Raw genomic sequence first — 21,050 nt, 5'->3', positions numbered from 1 at the left:
TTAATTTTTAAGAAAGCATGAAAGCCACGCTGACAAGGAATTCCTAAACTGACAATGGATTAAGATTTCCTGCACCAATTTAATGGCTTTTATTATTTTCCTATAGGCAGGACAGAAGGCAGGATTCCTCAGGTTCTTTCTAACAAACACATTGCTGGTGACAGAGGTGAAGAGCAGAAAATGAAGAATTAGACTTGGGGTTAGCAAACGACAGCTAGTGGGCCAAATCCAGCACATGACCTGTTTTTGTAAAAGAGAGAAAGAAACTGGAACATAGCCATTCTCCTTCTTTTATGCATTGTCTGTGGTGACAGAGTTGAGTACTTGTGACAGAGACCGCATGGTCCACAAAGCCTAAAATAGATGTTATTATGGAATAGCTTGTTGATCTTTACAGAATCAGCTTGTTGATCCCAGGGCTATACTCTTAATAAGTGATTATTGAGTAATTTAAAAGTAATTTTAAAGATGAGAAAAATGAGAACATTAATATTATTCAGAGTGAAGGGTTCCATGTTGGCAGCACGGGACAGACTGAAGAAGAGAAATAGATGGGCTCTGGAAGACTCGCCTCTCCTGGATTCCATAGAGTCAGCAGACAGAAGATCCTAGCCATGGAATGTTTACAACATGTGAAGTACGAGGCAGGTAGAGTCATGATTCTAACAAATCCTGGTGATGTTTCCAAGAAAAGATAATAAGCATGGCACCAGGGGTGAAACCAAACAGTAGGGGAATCAGTGATATGTGTCTGGGTCTCACGTGTGGGAATGTGGAGCACTAGGTAGGATTTCCAGCAACAAATGTGCATGGATCCTGGGGGCTAGGCCATATGAAGTAGCAACCTAGAACACATGGGGGAACCCAGAAATCAGAGCAGATGCAATAGCAACCACCATTAGGTTTAATGTGAGTGAGATGAGTCCATAAATAAGAAAAGATTCTTGAAATATGTATCAGTCAGTGTCCCAGCAAGAAACACAGGGACCCTCACATGAAGATAATCTGAGGAGAGCACCAGGGCTTGTCTGTGTTATTGGTAGAATGTGGCAGAAGTGATGGTATGTTACTTCTGAGACTAGGTTATAAAAGACTGCAGCTTCTGTCTTGGGATCTCTCTTTCTCCTTCTCTGAGATCATTCTCAAGAAACTCTTTTACTGGGTGCATTAATGAAAGAGGAGACATAAACATGACACAAATAACCTGGTCCTTCCATTCTCCTACCCCTGGCTCAGGGTGGTTGTGATTGGAGCTGAGACCTTTTATAGTTTAATCTACCCCTCCCCCCCACTCCCCATCCCCAAATTCCCATCCATGAACACACAACCAACTTCTTACTGGTCCCTCTCACCCAACACAGTAATAATAGAAGTGCTGGGGTTGAGATTCTGGGGGTGGTCTTTTTCACTTTTTGGATAATTTTTTTTGAAGAGAAAAAGAGTTCTAACCATTATTGTCTCAACTATTCATCCTACATAGGGGGAAAGTTAAATAAATTAGAGCATTATTATGGCTGGTTTAGGAAGTTATCCTTTGAATAATACTGCACTTTGAGCCAAAATGCATTCTCTTTCTGAACCAGAAAAATTAGAATGGGCTTGATTTATATGTTTTCAAAGGGATAAAAAATATCTGCAGAAATCTGTTCTGCCTTTCTCATACAATGTCCAGTTTTAGATAATCACATACACAAAACCTTAAAAAATAATTTCTCGACTTCATCATCTATGAGGAGTACCAAGTGTCATGGTACTTGGGAGTCTTTTTCAAAGTGAACATGTCTGTTGGGGAAATTTATTTTTGGCTATGTATTTATTCATTCACTCTTTAAACATTTACTGAACATATACCACTTGCTTACTTTCATGAAGTACCAGGACCATAAAAAAGAAATAAACCTCTGCCCTTGAATGGCTCACAACCAACCTAAGTGGGGGTAAGTCAGACATAGAAAGAGGACTTAATGTGTCAATAAGAGTATGGAGATATTTTTGTAATTGTTTTTTTTAACCTTAAACATATACAACTTTATTTGTCAATTATACCCCAATAAAGCTGAAAAAATTTTGTTCCTTTTTTTCCCATGTTTTTTTGAGTATAGTTGACATACAATGTTATATTAGCCTCAGGATACCACATTTACAATGGAATATTACTCAGCCACAAAAAAGGATGAACTCATGCCATTTGTGATGACATGGATTGTCCTAGAGAGTATTATGGTAAGTGAAATAAGTCAGAGAAAGACAAATAACATATGATTCATTTATATGTAGAATCTAAAAGATAAAACAAATGAATAAACAAACAAAAAAGCAGAAATAAATGCATAAATACAGAGAACAAATTGATGGTTGCCAGAGGGGCACGGTGAAGGGGAGAATGGGTGAAGGGGAGTGGGAGATACAGGCTTCCAGTTTATGGACTGAACAAGTCACGGGAATAAAAGGCACAGCATAGGGAGTATAATCACTGGTACCGTAATAGTGTTGTATGGTGACAGATGGTAGCTACACTTGTGATGAGCACAGCATAACGCATAAACTTGTTGAATCACTAAGTTTTGTAATGGTTTTTGATATTCATGGGAACGTTTTTATCCTTATAATAAGAAATCACTAGTTTAGCCCTTACTAAAAAATGCTTGGCATTTTTACCAAACAAGAAAAAATGGTCATATATATGAAATTTCTACAAGAAGAAAAAGTTATAAATCTATTTATCTCATTAGGGTGGTATTTGAAAATAACGAAAATTATAGGTAGAACGATTCAAATGGAAATGGTAAGCGTGTTTCATAATTCTTGGAAAATATTAGAGCAGAATTTATGCATATACTGCATCACCACAGAATTGTTATATTATTTCAGCAATATATAACCTAATGGAATTGCTTTCATATAATTCTTTAAGAACCGAGACATCACTCTAGCTTCTATAACTGGAGAGTTTTATGTTCAAACACTGTATCTATTACTGGTTTTTATGAATTCTAAAATTTTTTGTATTGAAACTATGTTTTGAACAGCTAGTTCTATTTAAAATTTAATAACCAGCTCTTTTTTAAAAATATAATTTCATACATAGCTGGGCAACAATACTGGGTTATTTTGCTGATATACAAGGTGAGGTGATTAGATCTGTTTGTTGGTGGAGAGAGGTGCAAAGTTTAGGGATTGTCCACTAGGTAAGGGGATGAATTCTAAGTCTAAAATCTGAATTTAAGGAGAAATGAAAATACCTGAATACATGAACCCCTGGAATCTTACCGTTAATTTCTCTCAAAACCATCTGCAGATGTGTGCATATTAATTGGCTTCGGGCATTCTGTTACCTAGGAGGAGTAACACATTAGATTGCTAAAATTAGAAGGAAGGCAAAAAAAAAAAAAAGTGAAAATTCAAAGCTTGATGAGCCAATGTAGTTGGGGTGTTGCAGCAAGAGACCCTGACTGCTAAGCGGGAAGAATCCTTAATCTCTGAGAGATGTGAATGCCAGAAAGTGCTTGAGGCGTATTACTGAAAAACAATGCTCCCCGAAGCTTATGTCTAGCTCTGAGTGTGGAGGGCGGAGGGTGAGGGTTAGTCACCATTCATACTGCTGCACGTTTTTACAACATGCTTTTCATTTCATGGATTTGAATACATCAGTGATCAGGGTGATGTGTGAGGGGGCGATGGAGGAAGCCAGAAGGAAGACTGGAAGGCAGTTGGCTTTCATCTGTTTTACTTGTTTAAGCTTGTGTGGGGGGGGGCGGATTTCCTCAGGCTTTTTAAAAAAAATCACAATAATGAAAATGTTAAAACCAAAATAATAAGAGCTACAAGTTACAGAGAGCTCGTTGTGCACTAAGCACTATTGTTTTATGTACAGCATCTCATTTAATGTCCCCCGTACTTGCCCTTGCTCTCCCCAAACAGTAAAAAGCTCTTCCAGAACTTCTCGTTCACCCTCTCCTAGCAGCACCATAAAGGATCCCACTTTATTTGCAATTCCACTTTGTAAAGTCTCCTTCACCCTTGACCTTTTTGGAGCTTTGAGATTGTGAACAGGGTGTCCCTGAGCAGCAAAGGGAGTAGTGTCCCTTGCCTCCTCACCCAAGGCCAGCCTCAGACAAAGGAGAGTGTGCTTCTTGGCCAGGCAGCCCTGGACACTTATTGTAGAAAGAAGTGTCTCAGCACCATCCCTGTTGACAGAACTGCGAAGTTGGGACCTGCACCTACCCCAGCCCTGCCTCTGTTCCAGGTCCCACCCACTGCTTGGATTGGGAGCCCTCACTCACCTGGTGCTTACGCAGTGCTAGGGCAGGGAGAATGGGTTTCCTACCTCACGGCCCTGCCAGTGCTAACACCCTGACATTCCAGCGAATGCTGTTCACTGCTCTGGGGGATCATCTATCTTAGATATCTTCCAAGAAGCCTGGTGCTAAGGGGAAGACCTGAGAAAAGAGGCATGGAAGTAGGAGCCCCAAATATTGTGAGTGGTGCATTATAAAGACTTGACTGCTTTTCAGGAGAACCTGTTCTCCCCCCACCCCCAACCTGGTGGATAGAGACTCAGACTCACTGTTCTTTTAGCAAAGAGATGCTGTAGTTCTATTCCTTTGAAAGAGCTACTGAGAGAATGAACCAGCCACTAACACTCAGAGCACTTTCACTTTCAAAGAACTTGCCCTTTCTCTTGTTTTTTTTCCTTCCATCCTCCCTTCCTTCCTTCATGTCTTTTCTCCTAAACTTTCCTTTGTTGGTGGTATTTAGACATGCTGTTTTCTCTCCTCCGGGTGTGCTCTAGGGTTAGATCTAATTGTCCTGCTGTTCTAGTGTCACTCGGCATTATTATTGGGAAGATGAATGGGATGGGGGTCAGAGTTCAGCAAGTAGGCATCTGCTCGCTTGCACTGCATAGAAATGCTCGGAGGTGATTTTTAATGAAAGCTTGGAAAAGATTAGCACAGAGTAGACTGTCTTCTATCCCTCCAAAGCTGGGATGACCAAAAGGTAGTCCTTCTCTGGAGGGACCAAAAAAAAAAAAAAAAAAAAAAATGAATAAACGGGAGGTAATATATTTACAAGGAGTTCCCTGCTTGGGATGTCTTTTCTTCTGTTGGAGAGAAAATGGAGGGAAAAACAGGGTGCTTAAACAGGAAGGAGGTTGAAAATGGAAGCTCTTGAATGGGTCCTAACTACTGGTCTGTTTTGCTCTTAGAACAATCTCACCAAAGAAGAGTTTCCACTCCACTCGCGAAGTAGCTCACCTAGCCTTTCCCCCGGCCTCAGGTTACTGTGCCTTCGCCATAGCGGGCTCAGGTTCTCCCACTGGACTCTCTTGGTGTTGACAGTTGTTCCACTTTACCAAGCGGCCAGAATCCCCACTCAGGAAGAATTGCTTTGGCATTGGAGGCAAGGGGGACAATGGACCTATTGTTCTTTTGGCCTTCTTGAATAGGGCAAATGTCTCCTTGCATCTAACCTTGTCATCAAAGGAGGCTGAATATGAAGCCCTAGGAGACTCATCTTCCTTCTACACCTGCTTTGTTCTTTGGAAGAGGGTTTTTGTGTACCTTCCCCGCCCTCGCCCCATCAAACCTGTTCTGGGACTCAAATAGACAGTTGCCTTTTTCTGTTCTTCACAGAGTGGAAGTTGGGAGGGGAAGAAAGAAGCACAGACCAGGAAACTCATTTCAGTTTAGGTACGACCTGCTGCCTGTGATTCCTTCCGTACCCGGAGACACCAACACGCCCCCCCCCCCCCCCGCCCCGGCAGCACAGAGGCCAGAGAGCGGGGCCAGGAACCCCCGCGCAAGCACTGCAAATACACCCAGAGGAGAACCCGGCGTTACCCGGACTCGCAGCTGAAGCGGTCTCCTAGGACCGGTCGGGATCCCGCCACCGGCTTCCCGCACCGCAGGCGTAGGGAGTCCCCGCGCACGGAGCGTCTTTGCGGGTGGGTTTCCCTGCTGCCTTCCGGGGACCCGGCTGAACCCCCTGCTGCTCGTGTGGGCGCAGTCTTGCCCGCCTCAACCTACAGCTCGCCCTCCTCCCACTGCCTGCGCTCCGGAGTGAGCGCTCGGTGTCCCTCTCTGAGCATGCGCAGCCCGGCGCCCTCCCCGCCTCCTCCCTCCTCCCCCCCCCTCCCGCTACCCTCTCCCCGCCAGCCTTTTGCTCCTTCCTTTCATTAAACAAACAGGAGATCCTGAAACCTGGACCCTGTGCTAGAGGCAGTGCGAAGAGGAGGCGGAGGAGGAGGCAGAGCGCGGGATGTGAGCCGAGAGGGATCTGTGATCCCGCACACCCTCCCGCCCCACGCGCGCGCGCACACACTCACACACACCCGCACTCACATATACACACACTCGCACAAACACACACTCGTACACGCCCGCGCCGCGCGCTCGCCGGCTCGCTCTCCCACGCAGGCGGAATGCAGCAGAGCCTGGGGAGCGTGTCTTCGACCGCCGCGTAAATGCACGTCGCCCCCGGCAGCCGGACGGCCCAGTAGGGCTTGCGGGAGGACGCTCCGCCACGGGAGGTGAGTGGAGACCCCGCAACCGCGGGCGGCTCCGGGACGCCGGGGCAGCGGGCGGGGGCGGGGGGGCGCTGGTCAGGCTCCCGGCCGGACGCGGCGGAGCAGGTGGCCCAAACCCAGCTTGCGGGTTTCCAGGTGCAGATGAAGGAGGCGCCCGGGCGGTGCAGGGGGAGAGGGCGATCCCAGGGAGGGTCGCCTCCTGCGAGGTGTCAGATGGACCCAGCAGAAAGCTACACCCTCCCCGCTCGTAAACTTTCCTCCCCTGTCATTTGGGAAACGTGGAGACAAAGGGGGCGTGGAGGCTCCCTTCGTCCGGTTCCACCCTCCTGGCTGCATTCCGGGCTGCGACGGGAGCCGGCGTGCGGGCGGGGGCGCCCTGCAGGTAGCTGGTGCCAAGTCCTCCCGCCCGGGCGGGGGTTGGGGTTTCTCACCCTGGCTGTACGCGTCGCCTTTGATTTCCCCTCAGGCGTGGGTACCTGTCATCCCGCCCGAACCGCACACCCTAGGCGCGTCGTAGTGTGTGTGTGTGTGTGTGTGTGTGTGTGTGTGTGTGTGTGTGTGTGTGTGTGTGTGTGTGTGTGTGTGTGTGTGTGTGTGTGTGTGTGTTTGGGGGTGGGGGGGTTGTCACCTGGAGAATTGGAAGGCAGCCTTTGGCTTTCTCATTCAGCGCTAGTGCCAGAGGCGCTGGGGTGAGGCTCGGGTCAGTGCCGGGATGAATGATGAGTTACTGAAAGGCTTGCCATAATCACCTTCTGGAAACGGTGGGCGCCGGGATCTCTCCTCCCGCGGGAAGGGGCTGTCTTCGCTCACACCACGGCGGCAGCACTGGGAGCTGGGTTGGGGCTGCTGTGGCGGCGGCAGCAGCTGGGGGCAGCTGGGGCTTCATTTTTGCCCTGGGGTTTTATGACAGACACAGGTGGAAAATGTGGAGGATTCTGGGTTATTTTTCTTTGTGGGGATATCATTTTCCCTTTTAACCTCTTTCGCGGGAGGGATTCTCTGCAGCCTGGTATCTAGCTGGTGGGCAGGCACCGTTTTGAATATCTCTTAGGTCCCTCAGGGAAGAGGTCCCCAGAAAAGGATTTCCTAAAATGCCAGCCCCGTTGGGGCGGGGCCTCAGAGTGCGATGCGCCTGCCGGCACCTGGGAATCACCTCAAATCTAATGGCCCTTTGAAACAGCAGAGACTGAGCCAGCGTTTGAGGAGTCCAGGGGGACAAAGGGGACTGGAAGAGGGACACATGAAGGCTATTTAGGGTGGGAGTGACTAGAAGCTGATTAGGCAGGAAGAGGTCCAGTGTGAGGCAAGGTACCCTGCAGGCTTTACTGAATTCATATACCCCTTCTACTTCTATGGATGGTGGCTTTTATTCGTGGATGGGACTCTAATATGGAGATTTCTGGAATGTCACATCTGGAGTGGAAAAGACTTGATTATTCCTGGGCTAACCTTTAGCACAATCACAGATTAGTTCTTTAAGTCTAGAGAGTGCCATGTGCCAAAGTTTCTCCATCTTGACATTTTGTTTCTACCTGGGATGTTCAGGCAGGTATATTTTTGGCTTTTCTATATCTCAGGACCTTGGAAGAGGAGAGAGTGGGGAACCTGGAAGCCAAGCTGATGCTGATGGAAGAAAACACTAGAAGCTCAGATCCAAAATTTGTGGCTATAGGTTGTCAGAGTGTTCTCTTCATTTTAAGATGATAGGTAGAGGCCGCTTTTCTGCTGCTCTGGGGACCTTTTTTAATTTTAATTTTTAACATTTTGTAACTTCTTTGAAGTGGGAGAGAGCATAATATACATGAAGCTAATTGAGAAAGTTCACAGATAAAAGAGACTTTGACTCACAAGTCAACATCGCCAAAGGTGAAGAAGTTTTTGAGAAGAAAAAAAAGGGGGGAGGTGGATTGGTAAAGGAATGCATATTATTAAGACAGCTTCGATTACATGACTTTTAAAAAGTTTTTATTCAAATTCCAGTTAGTTAACACACAGTGTAATATTAGTTTTGGATGTACAATATAGTATACGTCCACACATACAGCTTTTATGCTTTTTAAAAAGCATTTAGTAAGATAGAAATCTGAAAGCTTTTTTTCTTTTTTTAAACAATTAGTGAAGACCTTTCCACAGATATTTTCAAGTTGATATTGGCATAGAGGGGGTTTAAATAAAATTGTCAGCATTTGTCCTTCTAATTTCCTGGTGAACATTTTCATCATTTACTTTGCAAAACTTGGCAAGGAAAGATTAAAAAAATTTTTTTTTTTTGCTTTTTACTAGAGCTCTATTTTCTCTCTTTATGATATATTTCCTCTTTCTGTATTTGTAAGCTCAGTTCATTTTGATTATATTCAGATTCTGTTTACAAGTATTTATTGACTACCTATCCCACATTTAGCATTGGAAGTCATATAAAAATGTATAACATAGTTCTGGGCCTCAAAGATCTTATGATCTAGTTGTAGATACAAGATTAACACACATGAAATAGAGAGTGGGATAGCTCGGTCCTGCACAGTGAGTTCTTAACATGTATGCTATATACTTCATCCTCCCTCCTGGATTTTCTCAACATTCAAAAAACACACATCAGTACTTATCATGTGCTGGGGGCTGGCGGAAAACAAACAAACAAACCAAAAAAGCCACAAGGAAGTGAAAAATAGTCCCAGCTTTCAAGGTGGGGGAAATAGGTATTTAGCTAACTATGGTGCAGTCTGTTTAACTGTTATAATTATTGGTTAAACCAAATGCCAATAGTACAGACATGTGTTTGTTTGTTTGTTTGTTTTCCTTCCCCTGGGATTTTCAGATATTTTTTAAAAATGAATAGTCTTTTACCAAGTAGAGAAGGATAGAAAGGACAGTCCAAACAGAGGAAATGTGTGAAAGTGCCCAATGAGGTAGGGTGTCTGTAAGCCATCCTGTGTGGCTAAAGCACAGGGTGCTGGAGTGTAGATACAGAGATGAACAGCAGCTGGGTAACATTAACTGACAACTAATGTCGTGGAGTCTGGGTTTGGAGAGAGATATGCCCAGGATGCTATAAGAGCACAAAGGGAAGGTATCCACCTAAAGGAGGGTGAGAAGATCAAAAAGCTTCCTTAGGGAGGTTGAGGTGAGCTGAGTCTTGAAGGACAAGGAGAACAGAAGGGTTTTCCAGGCAGAAAAAAACTATATGAGAACTGGAAGTAGTTCTGTGTGTCTGCGGTGAGAGAAGTGGGTTCTTAGCTCCATGGAATAGCAAACTATCATGGCAGAGATCAAGTGTGAATGGAAACATCCCAAGCAAAAGAGCTTCAGTTTTATCCGGAAGACTTGGAAAGAGTTTGAAAGAAAGTTTGAGACATGACTGGGTTTGCATTTGAGAAAGATGACCACAGTGTGGAGGATGGATTGGAGGTGGGGAGACTGAAGGCAGGGAGCTTACTGTGGAAATACAGGTGTGAAATGATGAGGATGGTGGCAGTGGCGTGGAGAGGAAGAGATATGTCTGGGAGACAAGTGGAAAAAGTAAAACCTGCTCGTCTAAGAAGGCCTCCGGCCTGTGGCCCCACCCTACCTTCCACTTCATCCAGCACTCACTTGTGTGGCTCTCCTTCCTGTATTTTGAGGGAAAGGTATTCACAGCTGAATCCCCATCATTCATCACAATCTTGGTACAGAGTAGGAACTCAGTATTTGTTGAATGAAAGACTAAATCAGTGAATGAGAAATCCAGTCATGAAGTGACGATGTCTCCATTAGAATAGTAGAAGCTAAATCATGACTTCATTTTTCCAAGGTGATCACCCTTTGGGAGGTCAGTGATGAAATGATTCAGGGAGAACTACCTTTATGAAGAACTTTCCTATGAAGTGCCAATAAGCAAAAGTGTGACATCACACTTTTTATACTTAAAAAATTATATTGTCAGCCCATTGTGGAAGCGACAGCACTTAGCACAGTTCCTGATTCATAGTAGGCTGGCAGTAAAGGTGAATTCCTCTTCCTTCCCCCTTACTTGTCAGAATTTCCTAATTTCACATGCTTTGCTCAAACTTTTAAGATAGTGTGGAGGTAGGGTGTTTGTAAGCCACAGCGTCTCATTTGAAGAGCTCATGGCATCTTGGCATCCTGGAATGAGGGCCAGACAACCCATGTTCCAACCCTGCAGCCCTGGGAATTGGGTCTCTTACTGAATCAAACACAGGCATATTAAGTTCCAATCTTAAAATCCCAATAGAAGATGTCAGAACAGATAAGAAACATGAGAATTTGTTTTCAGGTTGACTACAGGAGATGAAAGAGAACAAATGTCAAAGATAGCATTTTGGCCTTGACCTTTGGATGGGTGGTGGCAGAGCAGTGGGGAGGGAGGTTAGCTCAGAAAAGTGAAAGGCTCAGTACCATGTTGTGGACATTAATTTTGGGGTGGCACTGGCACATTCTGGGAAGCACATAGTACAGATCCCAGGGTGGAGTGATTTCACAGTAAATGCCAACTATTGTTTTTATTAAGGGAGGATGGAGAGAGTAGGAGATCACAGAGCAAAAAACTAAATCTCAGCATTTAGCAAAATTTCGGGATGTGGGAGAGCAGTAAGTACCAAAGTACCAAAGAAAGTTCCAATAGCTTGTCCCAAGTTAGCAAGCCAGTGAGTGGCAGAATCACCTCAAGTTTAATAATCCTATAAACTGTCTCTCCTTATCAAGTGTGTAGATTACCAGGTTGATTTTAAGTGCAGAGAAGTTGAAAAGATTGAAAATAGGGAACTGGAAAAAGACAGTGAAAAGGGGTTCACTGTGACCATTAGGAAAGCAGTGTTAGTACAGCAGTGTGCCCAGAAGCCATATTTCCAGGGGTTGAGTGGGGAACGGGAGGTGAGAAAATCCAGGCAAATTAGTCATTTATGGAGTCTGGTGGGGGAAGAGTTTGGGGCCATAGGGAGAAGGTACAGTGAATCTCAAACAGTTTTTATCAAGGGGGAGCTGGTGGGGAGAGCTCGTGTCTAAGGAGAACAACAGGTGTGGGAAATGAGAGCAAGAGAGAAGAGACAGAGGAGGAAGGACACCTCTTTGCAAGAGCATAAGAAGATGGATTTGAGAAAAGATATGGAGTATGCTCCTCTTTCCCATAACTGAATAACTGAGGTGCTTGCTACAGCTCAGAGAATCCAGATCCTTGAGTGTCCTGGAAACTCAAGGAGCCTCTGAGTGCCGTACTCTAAGGGTGTCACTTGGGCATACAGGATGATGAACCTTGTTAAGACAGCACGGTGGTGGCCAAGAGCACAGACCCTGGAGTGAGACAGGCTGTATTTGAATTTTAGCTCTGCCACTCAGCTGTGTGACTTTGGGCACATGGTTTATTTCTCTGTGCTTCAAATTACTCTTGCCTGTAATATGGTGATAACCATCTTAACCCATCAGATAGAACTGTGACAATTAGTAATATTTGTAAAGCTCAGCACAGAGTAAGTGCCCACTGTATAGTAGGTATTATGTGTGACAACAGTGAGGTCACAAACATAAAGCTTTGACGTTATGCTCAGGACCCCAGTGATTGTGTGCTTTCATGTTCATTAAAAAAAATAAATTTGGTTGGTTATAAATATCTGGCTCTAATCCTGTCTTCCTAACTGTAGGAATTAAATCAGCAGACACAAATATGGCAGAGGCCGAGTGGCGCCACCATCGTAAACCTAGATGGAGTAGCTGTGTGCTGGGTGTGTCTGCTCATCACCTGTGCCTAGTTGCCTCCTTCTCACGCCTTTCTGGGGAAGACGAAAGTTTGTTTGCCTTAGGCTGGTGCTAGCATTCTTCAGGCTCATAGGCATCACACAACAGCTACTTAGCTGTTCAGCAAATTGTTTGCAGGGAGGTGACTGCATGTAGTAATTATAGCACCTCTTTGGTACTGAAGGATGTAAACTCTAAATATCTCAGATGTGAGATTTGCAATATTTCTTGGGAATTAAAAGCCTCTCGTCTTTATGGTAAAGTGTGTGGTGTGTTCTAAAATCACATCCCAGTGGAAATGGAAGCCCTACCATCTAGCTAATTGGCAACAGAGCAGTGACTGGAACCCAGGTCTGACCATAAACCCAGTGCTCTTTGCCTTATACTCTCCATATACTTTTATTACTGCTCTGTAATCAAAGACTGGTTTTGTTTGTTTGTTTCATTTACCCCATTTATACTAAGTACCGCCCATACTACACTTATTACGGTTCTCCAACCGAGAATTTTCTTTGTTACCTCCAGGTCTTTGGCCACGCTGTTCTCTTTTTCTGGAACTCCATCCTTGCCGTCCCTAATTCTTTAGTCCTTTAGGCCAAAATGTCTTCCTGGGGAAGGTTGTCCTGGCCTTTTAACTAGGGTTGGCTTTTCCGTCTGTGTGTTTCTGTAGTCCTTAACTTGGTATTTTCAGCACCTCACAGAGCACTTTTCACAAAGTAACTGCTCAGTAAGTATTGTGGATTGAATGGCTGGCGCAGTGAATGAATCTTGTCCTTTTGAGTCATTGCTGATGTTCCAATAATGCAGCTTCATGTTGTAGAAAATCATAGACTTTGCAAGTCCACAGGGTTGCTGGAAGGTTTCTAATCAGACTTCCAAGTGAAGCAAGATGAGATTGAGAACCAGAGAGGTTCAGTGACTCATCTGAGGCCATCTAGCCAAGTAATGTGAGGGCTGGGACCAGATGCCAGTTACTGATTTCAGATGCAGGGTCTACCCAGGGCCTGGATCAGGGTGAGCTGAGGGAGGAAGGGTTATGCAAGTGCATGGTTAATTCCCATCTTTGTTTAAAACGTTGACAATTTGTTCATCATGGATTTTTGGCAGTGATTTTGATTTTTTTTAAAAATTGCATTAAAATATTATCTTGATTACTGAATTTTTTGGCTCTCTTCTCAATTTTGCCTCCAGTGCAAGTGCCCCACTGGCCTCACCCTGGTTCCAGCTGTGCCCTTCTACAAAGCAGGAGGGAGAATATTTCATAGCCTCCCAACACTAGTGTAAGAATACAGTTACAGTATGTATGGCATAGGCCCTAATTGGAAATATCAAAGGAAACACCATTCAACATGGTGGTGGGAGCTGTTAATAAACGTTTCATGATCTGGCTGATCTGCTAATTAGTTAACATTACATTCACAGAATAAAGCAAGGCCAAAAGGAAAAAAATGAAGTTGAATAAAAGCTCTATCTACCTTTCATCTATCTATCTCAGGGCTAAGGACAATGTAAAGATCATCTTCATTTTTAAGTTTATATATGTCTGTATTTTTGAGTTTTTTGAAGACCCAAGATGGAAAAAAAGAAAATTATTCTACCCATCAACTTGGCTGGTTTGGGCTTATGGTACTGCTGGCCTGTTTTGAAGATTTGTGGCCAGAGGGTTAAAAAAAAACAACCCCAAACCTTGGCGATTTCTGCCAAAAAATTAGGAAAGGAAGGGAAAGGACTGCTAATAGAGATGAGAAAAAGAGTTAAAGGGAGGGAATTTTGAGGGGGTGTCTACTAAGTACCATCCACGGCACTACTATGGAGTATAGAAGAGGCTTTACATATTATTTCCTTAATTTCTCCAACATGCTGGAATAGACATTAATATCTTATTTGACAGCTGAGCAAAGGTCAGTTAGCTTTCCCAAGCTTTCAAAGCTGGAGCTGGATTTAAACCTCGGTCTGAGTTCAAGGCCTGTGCTCATCCCACTTCATCCTTCTGATTCTCAAAGGCTAGGGGTGACAGGTCACCCCATCACCTTCCACCATCCTCAGAGCCTTAGGTACAGGGTGTCAGCAGCTTGTCTGCATTCACTAGATGGGAAGTCAGCAGTCAGTCCCCCTCCCTGCCACTATTCCCTCCTTCTGTGGTACATTTATCTTTTCCCATTCATCACTAACAACAGAAAGCAGAGATGCATACACATAGGAAATAAATACCCCTCTTTGTGTGAATGTCATAAATTTTTCCATGACATGAAAGCACATATTTTATATTGCCTCCATTATGTCAGAAAGGGCTTTTTCTATGGGTATTATGGCATCAAGTATTCTAGAAATGCTCACAGACACAGACTAAAGAAAAGGTGATCATAATTACTGGAGCAAATCCATCACAATGAGGGGTAATGTATTTGCACGGCTGATGGTCAAGGGTTTCCGGGTGCTCTTTTTATTGATGTTTCTGATGAACAGCATGGAGAAGTGACCCCCGCTCCCAACCTTTTAAATTCAATGAAATCCATAATCAAGTGAAATCGGATATAATTAACAAGAAATAAAATCTGGTCGAGAGCAATGCTGTTTCAGCTCAGAGCTCTACAAGCTGAGCATGCTTTATCATTCGTCCTGTCTCCCAGCCTTCGCTAGCTATTGCTTCCAGGCAAACCCACACACTCCAATGCTCTAATAATCAGCCCACAGCCTTCTCTCCTGGGGGTCACAGGAACTGAAAGAAAAAAAAAAAAGTAAGACCATTTCATTCACACTTGTATTAACTGGAAAAAACATGATCTCTGTGTGTGTGGTTTTCTTTCCCCCGCAGTGTAAAAAGCAAGGCAGTGTCTTTAGGTTTGAGAAAATCTTTTGGGTTTAGTTTTTTACATAGGCTGACATGTAACATGTGAGACAAACAATTCCTGGCCAGATTAGTTTGGAACAGTTAGGGTGTTTTAGCAATCAAAACCCTCAACAATGATATAGGTACCACAGTGTGATAGAAAATGCAGATGTAATGAAGTACATGGTGTAGAAAGTAAAAATCAGTCCTATTTCTGCTCCAAACTCTTTCGCAGAAAACCACTGTGAATTGTTTAGTGTATGTGCCTCCGACCTTTTTGGTTCATTAACATTTGCATATGTTGTTCTCTTTTTCTTTTTAAAGGTGAGATTATACTTTACATACTATTTTACCATTTACTTTTAGTTACAATTTCAAACGAAAGTGATTTTTAGTGTAGTAAGCATCTGGTAAACATTACTGTTGTATGAGAAGGATGACTGCTGCTTTCCATCCTAAAATAGGGCTCAACTGGGGTCTTTAGCCATTTGTCCCCACGTATAGTTTGTAGATACGGTCAAAGAGCTGATACTTCCTGAGCTCCTTCTAGGAGCCACCTACTATACCATGTGCTTTCCAGGAGCTTACCTTCTATCTAGCAAGAGATAAAACAATTAGGTGATTTAATTTGAACTTAATGAATGGCAACAGCTGTAAATTCTCCTTGATTCACACAATTGCTGGAAGGGAGAGTCTACTCAATTGTCTTACTTCTTTTAGATGAGAAAAGGGTCCATTGAGGTTAACTGACTTCTCCAGGGTCCCCCAGTGATTGGAGAGGCTGGGATGACAGGCTGGTTTCCAGCCTAGTAAGGCAGTGCTGATTCCATTATACCTGACTGCAAAGCAGTGCTCACGTCTGGAAGAGGGAACAAGGGAACTCACTTCACAAACACTAGTTTGAGCAACAAATCACTAGCAAATTGAGACTCATGCTTTACGTAAATATTCTCACCACAAGCTGCTGCTGAGACTGTCTCTCCATCCTTGCTCCCCTCCCTGCCTCTCTCACCACTGCCCAAGCTCTACCTTCTCCTCCCGGGCCTGATATTCTCCCACTTTACTAAGACTCTGATGGTAGGCAATAGTCTGACCCTAATGTTGCGATGAGAGGCTATCTACCTGACCTAGGGAGGGTGTTCTTCTGTAAACATATTAGCAGAGATTTATTTTTTCAGTTTCACTTCTAGCCATCTTGAACCTTAAGAAATGAGTTCCAAAATAAATGAATTTTACCTGCCAACTTCAATCAAGGGAGGAACTCTTTCTTATATTAACTGATGATTTTTTTCTTCGTGGTGGGAGCCTAAGTGATACTCTGATTCCGAACTGCTCTAATTATCTTTCACTGCTGTGGAGGCAGGATCCTGTGGTGGGCTAACAGCTTGGGCTGTGGAGACAGATGGAGCTGGATTCTAGTCCCAGCTCTGCCCTTCACTGGCATTGCAATGTTAGGCTGGGCCCTTTGTTGTTTGAAGACTCAGTTCTCTCATCTGTGAGATGGAGATAATAAAAGTACCTTCCCTCCCCGGAAGAGATTTTGTGAGGAATAAATAAATTACTTGCCATTAATATAGAGTTTAGAACATAATAAGGACCAAGGTTATTGTAGCTACTATTATTCATTATTGATTACACATACATGATGAATAGCTCTTAGAACCACTTAGATGTCAAGCTTTAAAATACCCAGTTGTCACATTTTCTTCCATAACACTTTAACCTTTTGTTTGTTTGTTTGGAAATTAACACTTAAACCAAGAAGCTGAAAATATGCATCATTACATTGGTAACCCCAAAACTTTGTCAGTTCTTTGTCAGAATATCACCTTCAGCTGGTCCTAATGCATGAACCATGGAATTCAGAAGCATGGTAAGGGGTGGAAAAATAGAGGGGTTTGTTTAATACATCAAAGCTCTGCTTTAAAGAATAAATCTCAGCCCTCATTCTCTGCATCTTTCTACTTTGGTGGAATTGCTTGGGAATTGATGAAAATGTATGTCTTTCTCAAATATGAAGACAATCTTATTAAACACTACTGGTTAAATACGTACCGTAGGTCCCATTTTCCTTAGTTTACTGGTAGATTATCTAGATAGACATATATATAGAATCCCAGTCACTCACTCAGTGCTGGGGTCTCCTCTTTTACACCACGTAACAAGAAGCTATCGGCATCTCCTTTTCAGCATTCCTTCTCCTTGTGGGTGGCCATAATGGATGTACCCAACACTGAGGCTGATTGGATCTGAGCTGTTGTTGGCCAGGATCCAGAGAGCTGGGGCAGAGAATGTAACCTTGATGTGCGTCAAAAATGCAAACATACTTTTACCTCAGGACTTTGCACTTGCTGTTAACTCAGTCTAGAATGCCTGCTTTGCAAAAAGCTATATCTCTCATGCTCTTACCATTTCATACATCATGTCTTCATCAGGCAGAGAGGTCTTCTCTGGTCATTCTGTCTATAAAACACCCAGCCCATTCTCCTTTCTCTTTCTTTTCTTTTCTTTCTTTCTTTTTTCTTTTTTTTATTTTTTAGAGAGAGAGTGGGAACAGGGGGAGGGAAGGGGGGAAGGGCAGAGGGAGAGGGAGACAGAGAGAGAATCTTAAGCAGACTCCACGCCCAGCACAGAACCTGATGTGGGCTCGCTCTCATGACCCTGAGATCATGACCTGAGCCAAAATCAAGAGTCAGACACTTAACTGAGTGAGTCACCCAGGTGACCCATCTTTAACTCTTTATTCTGCTTTACATTTCTTCATTAGTATTGACCACCACCTTGCTTTTCATATATATGCTTACTTGTTTATCTATTTGTGACCTGTCTCCTCCTACTAAAATATAAACAAGATGGTATACTCTGTATGTGTTGTCCCTTTTTACATCCCTAAGACCTAGAAGAGTGCCTGTCACATTCTGTAACTTTAATTGAAACTTATTGAATAAATGAATTAAAATGTAAAGAATAATTGGCATCTTGAGAGTGGATCTAGGAAACCAATAGAAATCACTAAATCTAAAAGACAGAAGATGAGACAATATCTAAAAATGTGAGATAGCTACAGAGTTCTGCTGGGCAGATCTGAGAATGCATACTGGGAATGAAGTGCAAGATAGGGCGTGGCCATAGAGGTTTGCTCTAAATGAGGCAGAGGGTCTCGGTTAAGCAGCTCTCAAATACATGGGGTGCTGGTGGATGGGGCACATGCCCTCGAACTTACTTTTGCGTAAGAGTCCATTTTACTGTGTACAACTTGAAACATGAAAATATTCTTCCTTATTGAGCCAAATTTTGCCTCTCTCTAGCTACATGGAATCAGATGGCCAGATTTAGGGGTGCAGCTCATATGAAGAAGATAAAATTAAATGGTGCCCAAAGCGATCAAACTTCATTTTATAAAAAGACTCTTTTTATATAGTGCTCCAATAAAATGAGCAAATTGGGCACAGGTTAAGAACTTGTAAGGAAACTACCTTTGGAAAACTAAAAACACTTAGCATGTATACCCTCTTATCTTTGTATGTCACCCACTATTGAAGAAATGTATATTTGTATAGGAAGTCTAGGTATCATGGGATCTTTAAATATGAGGTTATACCTGGTTACTAGGTTTGCCTTGGGGTCCAGTGTTGACAGGTATTCTGTGTGGTTTGTTGCATTTGTGTGATCAGGGATACAGCAACCAGAGGCAACTCTGGGAAGGGCTGGACCACTCTGAAATTGTCCCAGAGTTTCTCCCGGAGAAGCTGTACAAGGTGTGGCAGCCTTGCCTAAACATATGAACCCGGGTCTTGATTTCTGTGAATTTCCTTGGAGAACAGTTATTAGATTTTTTTTCCTAAAGATTTATTTATTTATTTGAGAGATAGAGCATGTGATTGGGGGGATGGGGTTGAGGGAGGGGCAGAGGGAAAGGAGAGAGAGAATCCTCAAGCAGACTCCCTGCTGAGTGCAGAGCCCAACACAAGACTCCATCCTAGGACTCTGAGATCATGACCAGAGCTGACTGAGCTACCCAGGTGCCCCCAGTTGTTAGATTTTTTTTATGGTTCTTTTGCTTTGAGCAAAAGTTTTCACTCCCTTAAACACCAACTTACCAAAACTTATCAAAGTTTACCAAACTTACCAAACTAAGTGGTGCTTACCAAAGACGCTTACCAAAACTAATCAAAGGGAAATGTAAAAATTTTGGACTTTAGCTATGTTAAAAGAGAATATGACATAGTCATTCTTTTTTTTTCTTTTTTTAAAGATACTGTATCTTCAGATTATTTCTTTTTTTTAAAGATTTTTTTATTTATTCATTTGACAGAGAGAGAGATAGCTAGAGCAGGAACAAAAATGGGGGAGTGGGAGAGGGAGAAGCAGGCTTCCCGCTGAGCAGGGAGCTCAATGTGGGGCTCAGTCCCGGGACCCTGAGACCATGACCTGAGCCAAAGGCAGACGCTTAACGACTGAGCCACCCAGGTGCCCCTGAAATAGTCATTCTTAAAAGATGTCAGCCTTCAGAAGAGTCATCCAGAAAAGCCAGTCTGGGGGCAAGTGATGAAAAACTAAGCTATATCTTTATACATGAAGAAAATTGAATTTATAGGAAAAGAACTGAAAGAAATCTAAACATTCAGAACTAGGTGAATTGATTGCCTAGTGTTAGAGGAAGGATAAGGTCATTGGAAAATAAATCAGAATTTATCAGATGAGTACCTTTTCTAATAAGGCATCTGGCAGATAGAATGTTCTATAGTCTTTCACCAGAGGGTGAGCCCCAAGAGGGGAATCTTCCTTCTCTTTTCCTCTCAGATCTCACTTTTGCTATAAATCTTTGTTCTTCTACCTTTCCCTCAAATTCTGGATTCTTTGTTGTTAGTGGATTCAGGGGACAATTCATGAAACTAGGGTTTCTTTTTTCTCTTGTTTCTCCAGAAAGCCTGTGGGCACCATCCCAAGGATACCTAATGTCAAGATTTTTTTCTGGCTTTTTAGTAGCAAAGAGATATCTACCCACCTACATTTTCCCTCATTTTTCCCTGCCAGGTGCTAGATTCCCCCACCTCTTTCCTAAAAATAATGCTAAGTTACGTTTAAGGTAGATTCAGCTTCAAAGTAAACCTGCTTCTGAACATCCAGAACCACAGGAAGAAACTTGAGGACTTTTCTTTTTCTTCAAAAGTAATTTTGATTTATTTCTTGATTTGAGTTTAGGAAATGGCTATAATTTAAGGGATTATACTTTGGATTAAAAGGAAATTTTATTGAATTTTAATTCCCTGGATGATATTTTAGAAATGAAGATGATTTAAATATTGTTAAAATGTGAATTAAAAAGAATAATTGTTCCATTATTATGGGAGATAAAACACAATGTTCACCCTAACAATTTTTCTTTATGGGATTTACCCAGGATAGTTTTTCCTCTGACATTTTTCCCAGTCTTCAACCACTTTTCTACAGAGCTACTTATTCCTTGCATTGTCTTTGTCTATGCTCTTGCTCATTTTATTTTATTTTAGGAAGATTGTGTGTGTGTGTGTGTGTGTGTGTGTGTATTAGAGAGAGAGCATGCGCATGCACACACATGAGCATGTGGACGGGGAAGGGCAGAGGGGGAGGTAGAGGAAGAGGGAAAGAATCCCAAGCAGACTCCACTCTGAGCATGGAGCCCAGTAGGGCTTGATCCCAGGACCCTGGGATCATGACTTGAGCCAAAACTGAGGGTTGACTGCTTAACCGACTGAGCCACCCAGGCATCTACTCTTGCCCATTTTAGACAATTTTGGCTGCTAATCCTTAATGTATGACTCCCACCCCCTCCCTTCGCAGACAACTTTGCAGCCCATACCCATCCTGGCCCCTAAAAGAGAACATAAAGATCACTTGGAAATGGTGGAATGTAGGGAAAATATGAGACTTCAATCAAAAGATCTGAGTTTGAGCCTTGATACATCACTTACTCATTGTGTGACCAAG

The 21,050-nt window shown here is 43.1% G+C and overlaps 1 protein-coding gene and 1 long non-coding RNA gene across 3 annotated transcripts in view; one reads left to right on the top strand and one right to left on the bottom strand.

Moving 5' to 3' along the window:
* LOC113934537 overlaps positions 1–6,018 on the bottom strand; it is a 28,041-nt gene extending 22,023 nt beyond the window's left edge. Inside the window, exons 1-2 of the long non-coding RNA XR_003523724.1 lie at positions 5,841–6,018; positions 3,271–3,335 (exon numbers count right to left, since the gene is read on the bottom strand). This is a non-coding gene — a long non-coding RNA (uncharacterized LOC113934537). The remainder of the gene's footprint in view (positions 1–3,270; positions 3,336–5,840) is intronic.
* The window catches only part of PLPPR1 (phospholipid phosphatase related 1), a 318,711-nt gene that overhangs the window by 36,024 nt on the left and 261,637 nt on the right, over positions 1–21,050 (top strand). The window contains exon 1 of one of the 2 annotated variants that reach the window (XM_027615765.2): positions 6,164–6,529. The exons of the other annotated variant lie outside the window; for it this stretch is intronic. The gene's annotated coding sequence lies outside the window, so the exon portion shown is untranslated. Of the gene's footprint in view, positions 1–6,163; positions 6,530–21,050 lie in introns of those variants that run through there. 2 annotated transcript variants of the gene reach the window in all.

The sequence above is a fragment of the Zalophus californianus genome, chromosome 13 (genome assembly GCF_009762305.2).
Source record: "Zalophus californianus isolate mZalCal1 chromosome 13, mZalCal1.pri.v2, whole genome shotgun sequence".
In the NCBI taxonomy this organism is placed as follows: Eukaryota; Metazoa; Chordata; class Mammalia; order Carnivora; family Otariidae; genus Zalophus; species Zalophus californianus.
Note: the sequence above shows the minus strand (reverse complement) of the source record. Positions and strands in the feature narration are given on the sequence as shown.